Here is a 20,334-nt window from a genome sequence, read left to right as displayed (position 1 = left end):
TTAAATACAAAGGCAAAATAACAGAAAGATTCCCCAAATCTATCACATGGGAAAATCTAACAAACTAGCAATGACTCAGCAATCTTCTAGATCTTTTCTTCACTAGCTGTCAAAATAGTCACATAATCTTCCAACCTTCTAGGAATTTTGATTATTCTTTTTGTCCTTGGGCCTTGCTCTTCATTGTTTTCCACTTCTCTTATTGGGCCAATGTCATCTCTAATGGGCTTGCCCGTATCAATAAGATTAAAATGACATTCAGTTCACTCAACAAACATTCATATACATAATATATCATCTTTTCTGCGTGAACTTGCTCTACCACTGCAACAATCCTAAAATTTTCAGACAACTCTATACAACTAGAGATTGCCACTCATTATACTTTTAACGAATACAATTTTATATAGTTTTTCATGTTGGCTTCCTTTCCAATATTGTTGAATCATATACTATAATAATACTATAGATAAAATATTTAACTTTAAATCAATTGGAGATATAAACGTATTTAAACAAATCCTTGTCGCCTATTTAATGAGTATCAACGCTTAAGACACTGCCATTAATGATCCACGTGAAACCTAAAAGACATTCATTCAGAAGGCTCATTCCATATTATAAAAGTATTATGAATATAAAAAACTCGATAATAAAAGCATTTGTCATAAAAATATTGAAACTTATTTATTATGACGCCATTTGTTACGTTGTTTGTATTACCAAGGTAAAATCACTTCTTTTTTTAATAATGAAAGTTTATCCTTTGAAGATCAAAATAATTTATCCTTTAATGATTTCCTTCTCAAAGCATCTAAATTTAATATAGAGACTACTAACAGAATACACAATGTACAATACTATAAGTTATGCACAACAACTTTTACAAATAGTACAAAGTTGTTTGAAATTTCTATGAAATCTAAGTATATGTTCCTATATCGACCCTTATCCTAAGTTTGAAGAGATTCGTCGTTACTACCGAATTGTAATGGTGAATAAAGATAAATCATTTGTGTTTACTATCACTTTGAGCCATGTTTAACCCCCACCAATTTTTTAAAACAAAATCCAACTTTTTTGGTGACTTATATCAGTCAATCACGGACGACTTTGACACCCAAAATAAAATAAATTTGAAGTGCATGCAAAATGCAACTTCTTTTAGTTTTAGCATAGTATTAATTGGTCAAACTCGACAATTTTGACTCCAACAAACTACTATAAAATTAAAAGGGTGCACTTTGAGTTGGTCAAACAAAAATGTGCTTATTCATATTATGTAGCACTAACATATACATCACTACAGTATTATAAAATGTTATTTTTTCGGATAACTTGATTCTAGAAATTGTAGAAACCGTCTAAACCATTAAAGTCAACTGGACCAAACATACTCAGCCACGTGTTATATAACTCCAAAAATAAATCTTCAAATCCCACACAAAATAATATCTGTTGACAAAACCTTGTTTCATGGAAGATTCTTATTCGCAAAATTTAAGATTGGATAGAGTCTTGTAAGTTGTAACCGACGCGTTTTGCCGTTGAAATTAACTGTTGAACACTCTTTCTTTTTCTTAAAATGATTCCCCCAAGCTGGACCCAGTTATAGTTACTAAAATTGAAAATTGCTTCCAAAAATAAGTGGCAGACTCTAAAAATTTGCAAGTTGCATATAACCATTGTATGTTTTATGGGTCAAATGGATTCCAAGCAACCAAGGAATTTGGAGTCAGATAGTCAACATGTTAGGTCAACAATAGACGATTTTAATTTCTATCTTTTGTAATTTATATTAAAATAATCTAAATCTGTATATATTGTATTAGTCTTATTATTTGAAGATTACTAGCAGTGATTAACTGCTGTCGGCTTAAATTAGTTATTAGGAAGTTAGTTTTGTTTGTTAGCTTAAATTAGTGAGACAGTTAATCTTAAAATGTTTTTTTATTCATAAACATGAGATTTTATGTTTGTTAGCTTATACATTATAGAATAAATTACATATTAATAGAGTAGTAGTGTAGCTGAGTCTTAGATATAAGTTTGTTATAAGTTTGTTATGCTGTTGTGCTGACGTGGCATAATCTGTTATGCCACTGCTCATCTATATAAGAGCTTCTGTAATCTTCTATTTTCATCAATGAATATAATATTCTTCTTCCTCATTATGACTCTCTCTAGATTTCTATCATGGTATCCAGAGCTTCTCTCTTGATCCAGAATTTTTTTTCCTTCCTCCATGGCATCACCGTTTCGCAACGACGGTGTCTTCCCTTCTTCTCACGTCAAACTCTCGCATCTGATCTCTGTTAAACTTGATGAGAAAAACTTCAAGTTATGGAAACAGCAGATCGACGGTGTTGTTCGTGGCCACCGGCTTCAGCGGTTCATCACAGTACCAGCGGTCCCTCCGCGCTTCATCTCTAACTCTGGTCCTACTCACACTGTTGAAAGCGATGCGTATCTGGATTGGGAACAACAAGATGCGTTAATTTCCACTTGGTTACTCTCTACCATTTCTGACTCGCTTCTGCCGAAACTTGTTGATTGCAAGCATTCATGGCAGATATGGACCGAAGTTCATCGTTACTTTGCAACGCTCCTCACGACGAAGGCGAGACAGCTTCGCTCTGACCTTCGTCATCTTTCCAAAGGTGCGCTCACTATTGAAGCGTTCATGTTACGTGTTCGTGACCTCAGTGAGTCCCTCATCTCTGTTGGTGATCCAGTACCTTTACGTAACCTAATTAAAATTGTTCTCGATGCACTCCCTGAGGAGTATGATTCAATTGTAGCTGCGATTAACAGTAAGGAAGAGCTTAGCTCCTTGGATGAACTTGAGGCTTGTCTTCTTGCGCATGAATCGCGCCTTGACAAGCATCGTAAGGCTATTCTCACTGAACCGGTGTCAGTCAATCTTGCGCAAGCATCGCCGGCGCCTTCGTCATCTCCAGCTGACTCTACCTCTCTTACTTCAGACGCCTTTCCTTCCAGTACCAATCACGTCACTGCGCAAGCTGAGAATACTAACTCTCAGCACAGAGGTGGCCGGTCAAGTCGTGGTGGAGGCCGTTTTGGTCGAGGCGGTGGCCGTTCTGGTAAATCTCAGTGCCAGATCTGTCACAAAATTGGTCATGATGCGTCTATTTGTTATCACCGGTACACACAGTCCATGCCATCTGCTTTCTCTGCTCCTCGTATTCCTTTCAATCCATTCATGATGCAGACTCGCCCTCAGTATCCTCCCTCCTTTGGTTATGCTGCTCCTGGTTATGCTGCTCCTCGACCTTCAGCACCTCGTGCTGCTACACCACAAGCGTTTCTTGCCACTTCAGATCCTTCGTTCAACAATCAACTGTGGTTTCCTGATTCTGGCGCATCTCACCATGTCACACCTGATTCCACAAATCTGTCTGACATTCAATCTATGACTGGTTCTGAACAAGTTTATATGGGTAATGGCCAAGGTTTGTCAATTAACTCTATAGGTTCTCTTCAATTCCCTTCACCTAACACCACTCACATGCCACTCACCTTACATAATTTACTTCATGTCCCTCATATCACCAAAAATCTCATGAGTGTTAGTAAGTTTGCTCAAGATAACTGTGTTTTCTTTGAATTTCACCCTTATTTCTGTCTTGTCAAATCTCAGGATTGTTCTAAAGTCCTTCTTCAAGGAGTGGTAGGAGCTGATGGTCTGTACAAGTTTCATCTTCCTGCTCCTCCTGTGCCAAAATCTCTGCCTAGCCTTAACTCTAGTGTTGTCCTTAATGCTTCCAATAAGCTCTCTAGCTCTCTTTGTAAATCCTCAATGGATAATTCTGTTTCACCTGATTGCACTCCTTGTAATGATCTTACATTCATTAATAAAAGTGATTCTTCTTCTGATAATTTGCCTACGGTTAATTCTGCCACTGCTTGTAATTCCGCTTTACCTATTTCTCACTCTAAATATACTTTGTGGCACACACGTTTAGGTCATCCTCATTATCATGCTCTCACTGAAGTGTTAAAATTATGCCATATTCCTGTTCCTTCTAAACCTCTCAATGAACTCTGTACTGCCTGCTGCCTTGGCAAGTCTCATAGGTTACCCTCCTCCCTTTCCTCTACTGTTTATACTCATCCTTTTGAGCTGGTTGTTTGTGATCTATGGGGACCTGCTCCTGTCACTTCTTCAGGTGCTTACACCTATTTCCTCACGTGTGTGGATGCTTTTTCCAGGTTTGTGTGGGTGTTTCCACTCAAACTAAAGTCTGATACTCTAACTCAGTTTGTTCATTTCAAGTCCATGGTTGAGCTGCAATTCAATTGTACAATAAAAACTGTCCAAAGTGATGGAGGTGGTGAATTCAGACCCTTCACCAAATACCTCACTACTCTTGGTATTTCTCATCGTTTCACTTGTCCTCATACTCACCATCAAAATGGCATAGTCGAACGAAAACATCGTCATATTGTTGAAACCGGGCTTGCCCTTCTAGCTCACTCTCAATTGCCTCTCAAGTTTTGGGATCATGCTTTTGTTACTGCTGCCTATCTTATTAACCGGCTACCTAGTGTCTCCCTTGGCAACCAATCACCTTACTTTAAGCTCCTTCACAAAGTCCCTGACTACTCTCATCTTAGGGTTTTTGGTTGTGCATGTTTTCCTTTCCTCCGTCCCTACAATTCTCACAAAATGGATTTTAGGTCACAAGAATGTGTGTTTCTTGGTTACTCTTCCATTCATAAAGGGTACAAGTTTCTTTCCCCCACCGGGCGTATCTATATTTCCAAAGATGTTCTATTCCATGAAACCAAATTTCCGTATGTGTCTTTATTTTCCTCAATAGCCTCTCCTGCCTCTAAGTCTTCTTCTTCCCCTCTCTCATCGTGTTCTTTTCCTACTTTATCTGCCCCTCTATTTCCTCTTACAAGTGTTAGCCCTGCTCATAACACTCCTAATGCTACAACTTCTTTACATCATGCTTCTCCTAATTCTTTACCTAACACTCCTACTGCTACAACTTTTTCCAACTCTGCTCATAACACTCCTCCTGCTCCTACTTCTTTACATCATGCTTCTCCTAATTCTTTACATAATGCTTCTCCTGCCACCTCTCCTGTGACTCCTGCCCTATCCTCTCCTCTTACTCCTCTCACCTCTGATCCTGCTGAAGCTAGCACCATTTCTCCTTCCTCTCTCCCTGCTAGCATTTCCTCTGTACCTTCTGTCCAGCCTTCAGCCCCTCCCCTTAACTCTCACCCCATGGTCACTAGATCCAAGAATGGCATTGTTAAACCTAAACTTAAACCCACTCTTTTACTAACACATATGAATCCCACCTCTGTTAGACAAGCCTTGGCCACTCCCCATTGGTTTCAGGCCATGAAAGATGAATTTCAGGCACTTTTGAAAAATCAGACTTGGGACTTGGTGCCTGCTTCATCAGCTAGGAAACCTATTGGTTGTAAATGGGTATTTAGGGTGAAGGAAAACACTGATGGCTCCATCAATAAATTCAAGGCCAGGCTTGTTGCCAAAGGATTTCATCAGAAAGCTGGTTCTGATTTTACTGAAACATTTTCCCCTGTGGTAAAACCTGTTACTGTCAGAATTGTCCTAACTCTTGCTGTCACTAACAGGTGGCCTATACAACAGATAGATGTTAACAATGCTTTCCTCAATGGCACTCTAGAAGAGGAGGTTTACATGCAGCAGCCTCCGGGGTTTGAAGCAGCTGACAAAACTCTTGTATGTAAGCTCAACAAAGCCATTTATGGACTCAAACAGGCACCTAGGGCCTGGTTTGACAAGCTAAAAAGGTCTCTGATGCTCCATGGCTTTACTGCCAGCAGATGTGATCCTAGCCTGTTCCTCTTGAACAAGGCCACCTTAACTATCATGGTCTTGGTTTATGTTGATGATATTATCATCACTGGGAATTCTGCCACCTTTATCACAAGCTTAATTCATCAGCTCAATTCTGATTTTTCTCTTAAGCAGCTTGGCAAGTTGGACTACTTTCTGGGCATTGAAGTCACTCATTTACCCAATGGTTCACTGCACTTGTCTCAAACCAAGTATCTCACTGATCTGCTATCCAAAACCAACATGCTGAATTCCAATGGCATGCCCACCCCCATGGTTTCAACTTCCAAACTCTCTAAAATTGGCTCCAATGCTGTCTCTGACCCCACTCAGTTCAGGTCTGTGGTGGGTGCACTTCAGTATGCCACCCTCACCAGGCCTGAAATTTCATTTGCCGTTAATAAAGTATGCCAATTTCTTTCCAATCCCTTGGAGGAACATTGGAAAGCTGTCAAACGTATTCTACGATACCTCAGTGGCACTCTGCATCATGGTTTACTAATCCAACCTGCCTCTCCTCATCAACCATTGTCTCTTCTTGGTTTCTGTGATGCTGATTGGGCTTCAGACCCAGATGATAGGCGTTCCACCTCAGGCGCTTGTGTTTTCCTAGGGCCTAACTTAGTGTCATGGTGGTCTAAAAAGCAACAATTAGTTGCTAGGTCAAGTGCTGAGGCAGAATACAGGAGCATGGCTCAGCTGGCCTCTGAAATGCTTTGGGTGCAATCTCTGCTTCAGGAACTTCATTGCAGGTTTACTACCCCTAAGCTCCTATGTGATAATCTCAGCACAGTGACACTTGCGCATAATCCTGTTCTGCACAACAGAACAAAACACATGGAGCTCGATATCTTTTTTGTAAGGGAGAAGGTTCTCTCCAAGCAGCTGATAGTTGAGCATGTCCCAGCTCAAGACCAGTGGGCAGATGCCCTGACCAAACCTCTTTCTGCTGCTAAATTCCTCCCTCTTAGAGACAAATTCAGGGTCATCAGCAAACAACAGCTGTCTTCTACACTGCCAGCTTCTACGAGGGAATAATAGAGTAGTAGTGTAGCTGAGTCTTAGATATAAGTTTGTTATAAGTTTGTTATGCTGTTGTGCTGACGTGGCATAATCTGTTATGCCACTGCTCATCTATATAAGAGCTTCTGTAATCTTCTATTTTCATCAATGAATATAATATTCTTCTTCCTCATTATGACTCTCTCTAGATTTCTATCACATATCCACTTTCCCAACGGAGATCACTTCAGCTTATATGATCTTGTACATAAAATCTACTAAATGCGATAAGTTGTAAAATAAGTTCGCACTAATTTCAATGACCTGATAACTTTATGGGAAGATCGTGAAATTTTATGTGCCTTGCCAAAGTGTACACATGGAGTAAACTTGAATACCAACAAACAACGGATGGAACATTTACATGATATTAGCACTATCAATGGTTTTACAACAAGAATGACAAATTAATTGAACTTCGATTAATCGATGAATAATTAAATAATTAATGAATATAAGACACAAAGAATTGATAACTTAGTTCGGCGCAATTGTCACCTACATCTAGAGGGCAGTAGCCTAGTGAAAAGGAAATTCACTAATTATAAGTAATAAATAGTACACGCTAGTCTCATTTGAACTCTCTTAATTCATTGCCCTTTTTCTAATACTACTCGTAAACTTCAACTCAGACTTCCAATGAATATGCAATTCATATGTATATCCAAGTCCTTTCATGTTCTTTGCAAGTTTGCCAACACTGAAAATATCATCGAGATTACCAACTCCAGAATTCACCATGCGCATAAATTTGATCATTCCTTCAAGTTCAAATTTGAGACGCCCTCCTTCCCGCTTTAACTTTGCAATAGTAAGCATGAGTCTCTTTTTATCTTAAAGAAATATTTCAATTCTTTACTTCTATTTTTCAATCACTTGTGACTCTTTAGTCCACTTTAAATAAAGAGTTTTACGGGATTAAACAAGGGCATCATCAAATATCTCATCTTCATCACTTATATTCCCATTTTCGTTAGGAAATACATTTACACAAGGTGACTAAGTATATTAGGAATCTCTTTGATGCTAGTAGTAAAATTCATAACACAGCTTGTCTGATCATATTCACTTCTTTCGTTAGACTCATCATCTGGAAAGATGACATTGTAGCTTTTTCCTTGCTTTCTCAGAAAATTAGAACATTCGATTTGGATATGCCTAAATCCTTCACATTCACGACATTGGATTCTTTTGGATCTGTTAGGATAGCTAGAGTTTTGTCTTTCACTATCTCTTCCTCGACACCGAGGTTACCACTTTTCATATTCTGTTGTTGTTTGTCTTTGACATTTAAAAAGACATTGTTCCTTGATCTTTTATCAAGTATTCTCATAATGTTGCTAAAATTCCTAGCAAAAATAACAATAGATTTATTAATAATTTTATCAGTGGAATTGGATACATGGTCTCCATGATCCATAATATTGGCTTTAAACACTACTTCTTTATTCTTCATCTCAAATTTGTTATCAATAGCCATCTCAAAGGTGAGAAAGAAGCCAACACAATTCATCAACTTTTATTGTGGAGACACTTGTGCTTTTTCAACGGTAGTAACCTTCGTGTCAAATCTCTTTGGTAAATATATTAAAATATTTCGCATACACTTATCTTCTTGCATATTTTCACAGAGAGCAAAGAAGTTATTGAAAATACCACAGAGATAAGCATTTGTCGCATCGCAAAAAATAGGACATACGAGCGTTCGCGCGCTCGCGGAATAATTGAACAGAGTCGTCACCGAACATCATTTATTCCAAAACGGAAAGGGAAAATATCAATAAAATCGTTAAGATAAAAAGAAAATGGTCATCACAACCAAATTCGGGTTCGGAAGTCGATTACGCAAGGGGAATGTATCAGCACTCCTCACGTCCGTTGTATTCAATGAGAACCATTTAGTTAGATTTGTGATTGGATTGTTAGATTACATTATTTGTTTTCTTCTAGTGGTAAAAGATTGAAAAGGAAAAGGTCACAAAAAAGGTATTTATTAGGGTGCTTGATAAGATTGCGGGTCTTGCTCCTACGTATCCTTAAGTGTGATTGGAAATTCAAAAGAACGTGGTTCTGTGCAAGATAAAAGATATTTTTGGGTTTTTTGTCATAGTCCTTGACGAGATGTTAAATCTCGCTCCTACGTATCCTCAAGTACGATGGAGAACTCAAAGCTACGTAGTTCTTGGTAGCAAATGAGTGTTGGTTGGTTGATTTTAGAGAATGAATGTTTAAATCATATTTTAGCGGTTAAATTTTGTTTGTGTGCTCGCGCATGAGAGGCTTAAACATTTGTTTGTATCACAGTAGAATGGATAAAATATTGTTTGTTTGCGAAAATGGTTTCGATCACGCGGGGGTAAGAAAATATAGGTTTGATTGGTTGAGTTTGTTTTTAGGCGGGCGACAAATACTCGAGCAATAAAGCATACGCCAACCATTCGTTTATTCGAGGAGCAGCAAGGCGTGCGCCTCCCATTCCCTTTTTCGTCCAAGTTCAGAGTTTAAAAAATTATTGGTAGAAGACTAGTATTAACATAAGTGAGGTGTGCGCCTCTCACTTGCTTATTCAATGAGCAGAAGTATGTACACCCCCATTCCTTTTTCTATCAATGTTCGATTAGAGTGTTTTACTCGGAAGACGAAAGTTCGAGCATTATGGCGTGTGCCAACCACTCACTTATTCAAGGAGCGGAAAAATGTACATCCTCCATTCCCTTTTTCAACCAATTTTACCGAGAAAAAGATTTAATCGAGTTGAGAAAATAGGTTTGACGAAAATTCGTACAAAATAATCAAAAAGAGTTAACACACGAAGTTAAAAACGTAAAGACGCGCATGGAGTTGATGTGCACAAAATGTAACTCGAGGTTAGGAAATGGACCTGGTCACAAACCTGGTCACGAACTTGGGTTGGACCTGTACCGTATTGATAATGCAAGGTTACAAATTCTCTCGTATGGCCATAAATTATTTCGTATGGTTGCGAATTCTTTCGTAAGGCCACAAATTATTTCGTACGACCTCAAATTCTCTCGTATTGCCACAAATTCTTTCTTAAGGCCACAAATTCTTTCGTATGGCCGCAAATTCTTTTGTAAGGCCATGAATTCTATCGTAAGACCGATTAAACATAATGACATTGAAACATCGCATGCCAACACGAATTGAAAAACAAGTTGCTAACGTGAAGCGCGATCGTCAGAAACCAATTGAAATGCGAAAGAAAAAAAATGTAAAGAGGCGAGATCGTAAAGAAATGAAACTTAAAGTACGCGAAAGCTTAACGTAACACAATGTATCAAAAGCTAACACATGAGTTGTAACGTAACTCAACGAATCATGCAAAACATAATGCTTAACACGATCAAATAGCACGCATAGGCATCAAGATGTTATATTAATATATCACACAAAAATCCGGCAGAGTAACGACATATAAATCATGTCGTATTTATGAATTATATCCGATTTATGCAACACAATGAAATAAAACAAAACAGTAACACAAATAAATTATTTACATCATACAAAATATTACATAATGTATACGAAACTCAAAAGAAAAATCGCAACAGCAGCATGTATACACAATCCGAAAAGAAAATTGAAAAATAATAGAACTTAAAATGTAATAAAGTTGTCGAACATAACCGTTACCGAGTCATTCAAACGTTGTTTGGGGAGTTCATGCACACATTTGCCAGAGCAGATCAGAGGTGTTACTGCAGGTTGTTTGGTGTCGTTTCGTGGCTGGATTTGTGAGGTGCGTGAAGGTATGTGTGTTTTGAATCAGAGCAATGTATTTGAGTTGGTTTATTGGTAGTGTTTTTCGTGAATATGCATTTAAATTGCGATGGTTTGGAGAGGTGAGTGAAAGAGGTTGTAACTCGGTGGTCTGTGAGGTACACGACGAGCGCGGCGAAGTTGTTGTTTGTGAAACGGGGTGAGAGATCTTGATGAAAAAATTGAGAAGGTTATGTTGTGTTTGGTTTTGGTGGTGGATGGTTGTATGAAGAAGATGAAAAATGGAGAGTTATGGTTCAAAGTGAAAGGTTCACGTTGATGCAGGAAGGGTGGCCGGCCGACGTAGGGCAGAGCACGACAGCATGAGGGAGTAGCAAGTGACAATGGTTTACTATGAAAGAAAAAATTCAAGTTAAAGTGGAAGAGAGAAAGTATATGAAAGTGAATGAATGAAGGGATATGTGTGTAGCAACATTATTGTATGAGGAAGAGGTTGTTTTGTGGAGAAATGTAAATCCATTTTTTATGCTTTTTTTTGTTAGTTATTTTTTTTAAAAATGAGAGAGGGGGAGGATCCATGTACACTGTGTTTGAAGAAGGAATATATACATGTGATTGAATGAGAACCACAACTTCTCTTGCCATCCTCCTTTTTCTATTATTTTTTTATTCTTTTATTTTGAATTGAGAGGTGGATGCAAGTGAATTGATGAGTATTGATTGGGAAACATTGATCATTTTAATCCAATGGTCAATGAAAAGCTCTTATAGTAAATAAATTAGGATTTTCAAAATTAATTGCATTGCCAAAAAAGCCCATAGATATTTTAGATGATTAAAATGAGTTTAAAAGAATTAAATGAAATAAAATTCACATGTTTTTAATAAAACAAATAAAAAATAAATTGATTATTTATTTATCAATATTTATTTTTTCTTGATATTTTGACACAAAAAACCAAAAATAATAGCAATTAAAATGAACAAAAATCGGGCGTGAAAATGGGTGAAAAAAGAAAATAAAGCATTAAAATAATCTATGCGAAATGTAGTTCAGTAAAACAGACAACCGCGAATCAAATCTCGCAGTAAAAGTACTCGAATGAAAAGGCTCAGACAGATCAAAATACATCCGTCTGATGGCGCGGAAAAATAAATCGAGCACATTAGGTTAAAATACGTGTAGCGTAGATTAATAAAATAGACAGTTGCAGATCGAAACTTGAAAAAAATGTTCACTAATTTTATGCACAGTTAAGAAATCGATTCAACCGGTTTGTATGTAAAACCAATTTATTTTCTAAACAAAATAAAATAAAGTTGAATGCATGGAAGTTTAAAATTCTCGGACAAAATTGGGGTATGACATCATTGTGTTCAACAATATTTTCCTCCTCAAGCATATCCATGTTTTTAAAAATTGATGGTGAGGATTGAAGCATTGACATCCGAACAAGTTCCCTCGTGACCTACAAGATTTTTCCATGCCTCTTTAGCACTAGTGCAAATGTTAATGATCTTGAAAAATGTGTTTGTCAACTCCATTGTAAATAGAATTAAGGGCATGAGAATTTACAAGAGTAGTTCATCTTCAACAGGTTCCTAATCCTTTTCATGTATTACAGATTCACAACCATCATTAGCTTTGATCGTAGGAGGTATCCATCAATTAATGACAACTTTCAAGATTTTTCTCTCCATAGACTTCAAAAAGGCAACTGTGCAAGCCTTCCTATAATATTAATTAGTTTCATTAAGAATCAATGGATGATTAACTGATCCATTTTCCTTGATATTGTCTGTCTTAAATAGAAAAAAATATTTACCCTAGAACACACCCAACTAAGAACATCGTGCTTACTCTAATGCCAATTGAAATTCTATTTTATTAGAAATAAGATGTCATACACAATGTTGAAATAATGTGCGAGACAAGATGATCTAAATTAATCGATGAATAATTACACGATTAATAAATAAAATACACAAGGAATTAGTAACCCATTTCAATGAAATTGTCACTTATGTCTGAAGGGAAAAATCATACTGGAAAGCAAATTCACTAATTATAAGTAGTCAAAAGTACACGATAGTCTCATTTGACCTCTCTAAGTTTAGTGCACTTTTCCTAATTCTACACGTAAATTTCAACTTAGTCTCCCTTTGACTCTGAGATCCCATCACTTCCAAAAATACTCTTCAAAGTGTTTGTAAGAATCAATGTGATGGACGTGACAAACTTCACGTATACAAACCAATAACTCTATCTCTCTTACGTAATAATGAATAACAAGGGATAAAATTTTACACAAGAAACACATACTACAAGACTCGATGATTAATCTCTCAAACTATACATATTCTTTGTTTCTTAATCCTCCACAAGGGAAACCAATCTCATTATATAGAGAGGTTAATCCAACTAGAAATCCCATTAGGGTTACCACAAACAAATCCACAGAATAATCAATCTTCAAAAAATTAAATCTTTCTTTCATAGCATATCTAATCTTTAGAAAATTAAGGGTATGTTTGATTCCCTTTCTAAAAACAATTTTTTTTTTTGTTTTTAAAAATTAAAAAATTAAAAATGTATTTGGCAAACTATTTTTAAATTATAATTTTTAAAAACTGTTTTGTGTTTTTAACTTTTACAAACTAAAAAAGTAAAAGAGCTAAAACATATTTTTAATTTTTTAATTTTGGTTTTTAAAATTATAATTCAAATATTAAAATACACTGAAAGTTGAAAACAACCTATTTTATCTTATTCCCCTCTCTCTTAGACAAAACCCACACAATCTTCTCTCACACACACCAAAGAAAATGCAATGAAGAAAAAGTTAGGGGATCTTCGATTTTTCACTCAGCGGTATCTGATTTATAGTTTATGATCTTCAATTTCTTCTCTATAATTTGTGATTCGGATATTTTAGGTTGGTATTTTCACTTTTCCTTTGGTATTTTCTTCATCTTGAATTGTTACCAATAGATTTCACAGTATGTAATATTCAAGTTTAGATCTAGTAGAAATTATATGAATATTTTTGTTTAAAATTTTGTTGGATTAACCCAATTTGATATGAATTAGTTCTGCATAATCTATCCATTTGTGAAACTGAATTTAGAATTTTAGATCTAGTAAAATTTACATGCTAAAATGATAATAAAATCATTTTTGTATTGATTAGTTGTAAGGATATTATATTTTAGGATGTTGTTTTAGAGTAGAATAAAATTGTCTGTTCAATGATTTATGAGTAAAAAAATGTTGTAGTATGTTGTAGCATTCAATAATTTAGGAGTAAAAAACTGTTGTAGTATAATGCAATTATCAGACACCAATACATATGAAAAAAGCATATCTATAAAGTATAAAGAATAATGTGATTGGTTGTTTCTAAACAAGTTTGAGATTTTGAAAAGCATGAAGAATAATAGCTATCGTCCCCATTTTGTTGTGCTAGGCTCCTCCTCGACCAGACCTGCCTCTTCCTCGGCTGCGCCAACCTCTTCCACGATTGCCACTACGCCAAAAACTGGAATAGACAGCGCCCCTTAGAGGGCGCTTTATTACAAAAGCGCACTCTAAAGTGAAGAGAAAAAATAAGGAGCATACTACTGGAATAGACAGCGCACTTTAGAGGGCGCTTTTGTAACAAAGCGCACTCTAAAGTGAAGCGAAAAAATAATGAGGAAATGGAGGGACACCAATAGAGGATGCTTTATTGAAAGCGCCCTCTAAAGGTAACCTTAGAGGGCGCTTTTAAAAAATCGCTCTCTATGTCCATGTACATTTCCAGTTTAGAAGGCGCTTATGGAAAGCCTTAGAGAGCGCTTTTAGAAGCGCCCTCTTAGGCCCCCTTTAGAGGGCGCTTTTGTAACAAAGCGCCCTCTAAAGTGAAGCCAAAAAAAAATAATGAGGAAATGGATGGACACCAATAGAGGGCGCTTTAATGAAAGCGCCCTCTAAGGTTACCCTTAGAGGGTGCTTTTAAAAAAGCGCTCTCTAAGTCCATGTACATTTCCAGTTTAGAAGGCGCTTTTGGAAAGCCTTAGAGAGCGCTTTCAGAAGCGCCCTCTTAGGCCCCCTTTAGAGGGCGCTTTTTTTACAAAAGCGCCCTCTAAGGTCCCCTTTAGTAAACATTAAAATTATAACATATACTGCATGTCTCTTTATTTTCCCTCTCTACAAGCTATTTCGTTTACGTAACTGGGTTTTCTCTCTACTGCGATTACTCTCTACTGCGATTACTCACCGTCGTTCTCCCTCCCTCACCGTCGTCGTCGCCGTCGCCTTTTTCTACTGCTGCGTTCACGTTCACTGAGTTATCTGCGTCCACCGTCACTGTTCACTTTCTTCTCCATCGTTACCGTCACCTTGAAGGTATTTCTCTTCTCCATCGTTACCGTTCACTTTCTTCATGTGTTTGATTAGGGCATTTTCTAAACTTAGTTTTACATTTTGTGCATTATGTTGATTAATGTTGTTTAGGGAAAACTGAGTTTTTTATTTCTGATTGAAAACTGATATCATTTGAAGTGTGTTTGAGCTTGTGCTTGGAAGTTTGATGATTATGGATGCAAGTTTGTTCATGTTCCAAACACCATAAGTTTGCATTGGTCTTTTGTATGCAGTAGGTGTGTGTGAGTTTGTATTCAATAATGATAAAAAAAAAGAGTTTAGATTGTTGTAACATGAGAGAAATGGAAGGTATATGAATGTGTTTTTTGTGTAGCTTCACGAATATGGTCATTGTCTTACTTGGGTCTTATTGAATCATTTCTATATTACAGATAAAATGGCTAACCAAGACGATACCTATGACGCGAATGGATCACGTAACAATGTTGAAAAAGAAATCAAACGAGGATTGACTGTTATGAAGTCAATCATTCGTGCAAGAGACAAGGGTGTAAAATTTGAAGTACATTGGAGTGCTGAAGACCAACTAATTGAGCCTAACGGTTCAATGTTGGCAAGTTACATTGGTTTCCTTGTTCGACAACATATTCCGATTACATGTGATAATTGGAGAAGTCCGGAATTGAAGGTTGGCAAAGAAAAAATATGGTCCGAGATACAGGTACTTACCATATATTGTTATATGTTTTTTTGTTGACTATTTGTTGACCATATATTGTTATAATATTACTTATAATAACACACTCCATGTGTATGTTTTTTAGAGATCCTTTCACATCGATGAAAGCCGGCAAAAATATTGTATTCAATTGGCCGGAAAAAGACTCCGAGGATTTCGATCCTTTTTGTCCAACAAATTTCTCAAGGATGAGGAAGGAAAATTTGTTGAAGCAGAACGGCCAATGAAGTATGCCGAGATTATTTCAGCCGATGAATGGGATAACTTTGTCGCCAAACGAAGAAACGAAAAATTCCATGTAATGTCTATTAATTATGGTATTATACAATTGTTAAGTTACTTGGTTCTAATATGCCTTAAACTTTTTTATCCAGGAAGTAAGCGACAAAAATCGGAAAAGGGCATCAAAACCCGCGTATCCGTACAAAAAAGGGCGTACGGGATATGCACGGTTACAACAAAGAATTGTGAGTATATTCAAATGCTACGAGCTTATACATTGTCACAATATGTTATAATTGATGATCTTATAATCTAATTCAATGTGTAGCTAGCCGAGGAGAAAAGTGACGCAACATCTCTTCCGGAGCACGTATTATGGAAGGCTGCTCGAGTTGGGAAGGATGGGGCTGTCGTTGAAGCGGTCCAAAATGTTTATGACGAATGTGTAAGTATATGTAACATTATTTCTTTAATTATATCAAAAATTTTGTTAGACATATAATTCATTTTTAATCTCCTCTAATAATATTTCAGGAGACTTTATCCCAAACCTTACCTTCAACCGAGGTCCAGGATTGCAGGAGCGTACTTAGTCGAGTACTAAATGTTCCTGAGTATTCCGGTCGTGTGAGGGGTAAGGGTTTTGGTGTGACTCCGTCGTCATTTTATAAAAAACCAAAAACAAAAAATCCTACCAACAAAGAGGTGATGGAGACCTTGGCGGAGTTAAGGGCACAAGTACTCCAACTGCAAAACGAGAATGCAAGGTATAGAGAGGAAATGTGCGCTTCCGAGGCAAAAGATACTAGTGACCGAGCTAGTATCAATTGTCAACCAAAATTTCCCGAGGTAATTATATATGTTATTATGAAATTAAAATAGCACTTTTTTACTTGACACATATACACGTTAACAATAACATTTATTATTGGTTTAGGGCATTTCACCTTGTCAGCTGTATCTATCGTCACCAACTTATCGCATAGTTGGCAAGGGAAAAGTGCACAATACTTCGGGTGAATTACTTCACCATAATCCCCTCCCGGTGGGATATATGAAAGTTTCGGTTGACCTTGTATTAGATACGGACGCCCTTCTACCATTACCTGACGTTGTTTCAGAGACAACGTTGATGCGAGATGCAGTCGGATCCTTTGTTGGTTGGCCGTCAGATCTAATTTTCCCAGATGCCGAGGTATATATGTTCTAAATGATTATGAATATTTAGTATTCACATTTCAATTCAGCTACAATTATGATATTTAATCAATCCTTATTACATGGTAATGTTAGACTCCTACAAGACCCACACATAAAGCTGGTAAAGAGATTTCAAGACGCATCGAGTCGGTTGCATCTCAAAAAGAGGTACAAATATATATACCCATTTAATTATATACGCAACGATTCTGTTGCATCACAAAAAGTCATGATTTATTTTATATGAATTTTTAGGTTCCCGGTCGAAAGTTGAAAAACGCTGGTAAGGATATTCCAACGACGTCCGGGACAAAATCTCAAATTATGATGCGTCTTGAGAAAATGGTGGAAGAGTCCGATATTATGCACGGGGCCATTCGTAGTATAGATTTTGATGAAGGTGTTTTCGGAATTGCTCATTTCGAAATAATTGCAAAGGAGGACATGCAACAACTTTTTGAACACGACGAATTGGGCATCACTGTCATTCATACATACATATGGTACTCCGATCAATCTATAATTTACTTAGTTGAACAATTTATTTACACATTTCAATGAGTAGTCTAATGTTTATTTACACATTTCAATGAGTAGTCTAATTTACTTACGGTTGACGCGTAAGTGAAATTCCCCTAAATATTCGTGTGTATTTGTATATTTAATTATGTCTGTCAGATTGATCTCAATATACGTTTTTATTTTGTTAGGGCAATACTAAAATTTAGATCGAAAAAGAATTATCGTAATAGGAAGGACATTACCTGGGTCAGAGTTGAGGTATATATTAAGTATCTTATTTTTGCTTAATTATAATAGTGTTTATTTTTTGCTTATAATAGTGTTTGTAAGAAATTAACTATATATATATATATATATATATATATATATATATATATATATATATATATATATATATATATATATATATATATTATATATATATATATATATATATATATATATATATATATATATTATATATATATTGTTTGTTTTTCTGTGTAGTGTCCTCAGCAAAACAATTCGGTCGATTGCAGATTTTTTGTATTGAGATTTATGAGAGATATCATTGCGTTGAATCGTATAGACATCCCAAAAATGGTATGGAATAATAACTTAGGGTTTATTTTAATATTATCGGATATTTCATCTAATTTGTTACTAAATCTTGAATATGTTTTATTCTCTTAATTGTAGTACTTTGACGAATACAAATCTTACTCAAGAGCTCATTTGGATGAAATGAAGGATGAATTGTGTCAATTCATTATTGATCAAAGAATCATATAGCTAGGTTGTATATTGTTGTACATATATGTATGGAATGTTATTGTTGTATGTTGTTGTTGTATATATGTTGTATATTGTTGTTGTACTAGTTTTACTAAATCATGAATATGTTGTTGTATATTGTTGATCAAAGAATCATATATTAATGTTGTATATATGGAGGATTAATGTTGTATATAAATGGATTCATGTTGTATATATAAATGGATTAATGGTGTATAACATTGGATTAAAGGATGAAATCAATATGAATTTTACACTTTTGCAGCATGCGAACAGGTTCCCAATTAAATACCCACTGCTTTTCAAACAATTTTTTTTAAAATAACTAACACTTTAGAGGGCGCTTTCTGCAGGAAGCGCCCTCTAAACACTTTACATTGACAACTTTAGAGGGCGTTTTGTCCAAAAAGCGCCCTCTAAGGTGGCTTTACATTGACAACTTTAGAGGGCGCTTTATCCAGAAAGCGCCCTCTAAGGTGGCTCTCTAAGGTGGCTTTACATGACAACTTTAGAGGGCGCTTTATCCAGAAAGCGCCCTCTAAGGTGGCCCTTTATGGACCACTCCAGAGGGCGCTTTTTTCTGAAAGCGCACTAGAATGTGGCCCTTAAAGGGCCACTTTAGACAGCGCTTTCTCCAGGAAAACAAAGCGCTGTCTTTACCTATGCCAGCGCCACTTTAGAGGGCGCTTAAAAGCGCTGTTATAGGCCAAAATAAGCGCCCTCTTTTCCCTTATTTGGCGTAGTGTGCACCTACTTCTATTGGGGCACCTGCCATTGCTGCACAGGTAACAAACTGTCTGTTTCTATCAAATTTATATTTTTTCTTACTATAATACTCTACTTTTATTGAATATATGTTTTGTAGTGACAATTATATTAATGTATGTATACAAAAGCTTTAAAAGGCTAAAAAGATAACACAATTTCCCTTTCTATCAAATTCAATACTACTCCTACTTCTGTAAAAATGTAATATGTTTCTCTAGCTAGGGGAGTGAAAACCAATATTGAAAACCATATCTCAAGTAATATAGTAGTAGGCTTCAATTTACCATACTTATGTTTCTTTTTTATAGTGCTTAGATATTAGAGTTTTTCTTTTTCAAACATATACTATGTACAATAATAACTAATGAAATATAAATAGAGGATTAGACAGTAATATAATATGGTCTTGTATTGGTTCTAAAAGAATTTTCCCCTTAGACAAATGTCTTGGACACCTACCAAACAATTGAACTCAATAAAGTTATCACAAACTCATAGTAAGTACCATGATAGTAGAGAAACAATGATATTAAAATTAAAATTCAGAATTGTTTTAGTCAATACATTGCTCATATAATCTACATTTTATTGCTCAGTCATTTACTTGCTCCTATAAATAAGCTTGTATCTGACCGGTTTATAATGTTTCTATGCCATGATAATCTTGCATGTTCTTCAAATTTTTGAATAATTCATTTGTTGAGAAATAGTTTTCATTGGACTTGAGGCAATAAAATATGTTTATGTTTTTTATTCTTGTGAATGACTATGTGTGACTTTATTCTATATTTCCTAAGTTGCTTATTTTTATGATAGATGGCAACTAATGTTGACATTAGTGACTCAAAGCTTTGGTCTGATTTTGTAACTAAAGCTTTCATTGACATTATGGTTGATGAAGTTACAAAAGGAAATATGCCAAATGGTGTGTTTCATAATAGAACATGGACCTCAATGACTACTAAGTTGAATTCCATAACTAATCAATCATTTAAAGCTAGACAACTAAATGCAAAAATGCATAGGTTGTGGGCCATGTATCATGAGTTCTATTCACTCTTGCAAAATACCAGA

This window comes from Lathyrus oleraceus, chromosome 3 (genome assembly GCF_024323335.1).
Source record: "Lathyrus oleraceus cultivar Zhongwan6 chromosome 3, CAAS_Psat_ZW6_1.0, whole genome shotgun sequence".
NCBI classification, from domain to species: Eukaryota; Viridiplantae; Streptophyta; class Magnoliopsida; order Fabales; family Fabaceae; genus Lathyrus; species Lathyrus oleraceus.
The sequence above is the reverse complement of the archived record's forward strand: the minus strand, read 5'-3'. Positions refer to the sequence as shown.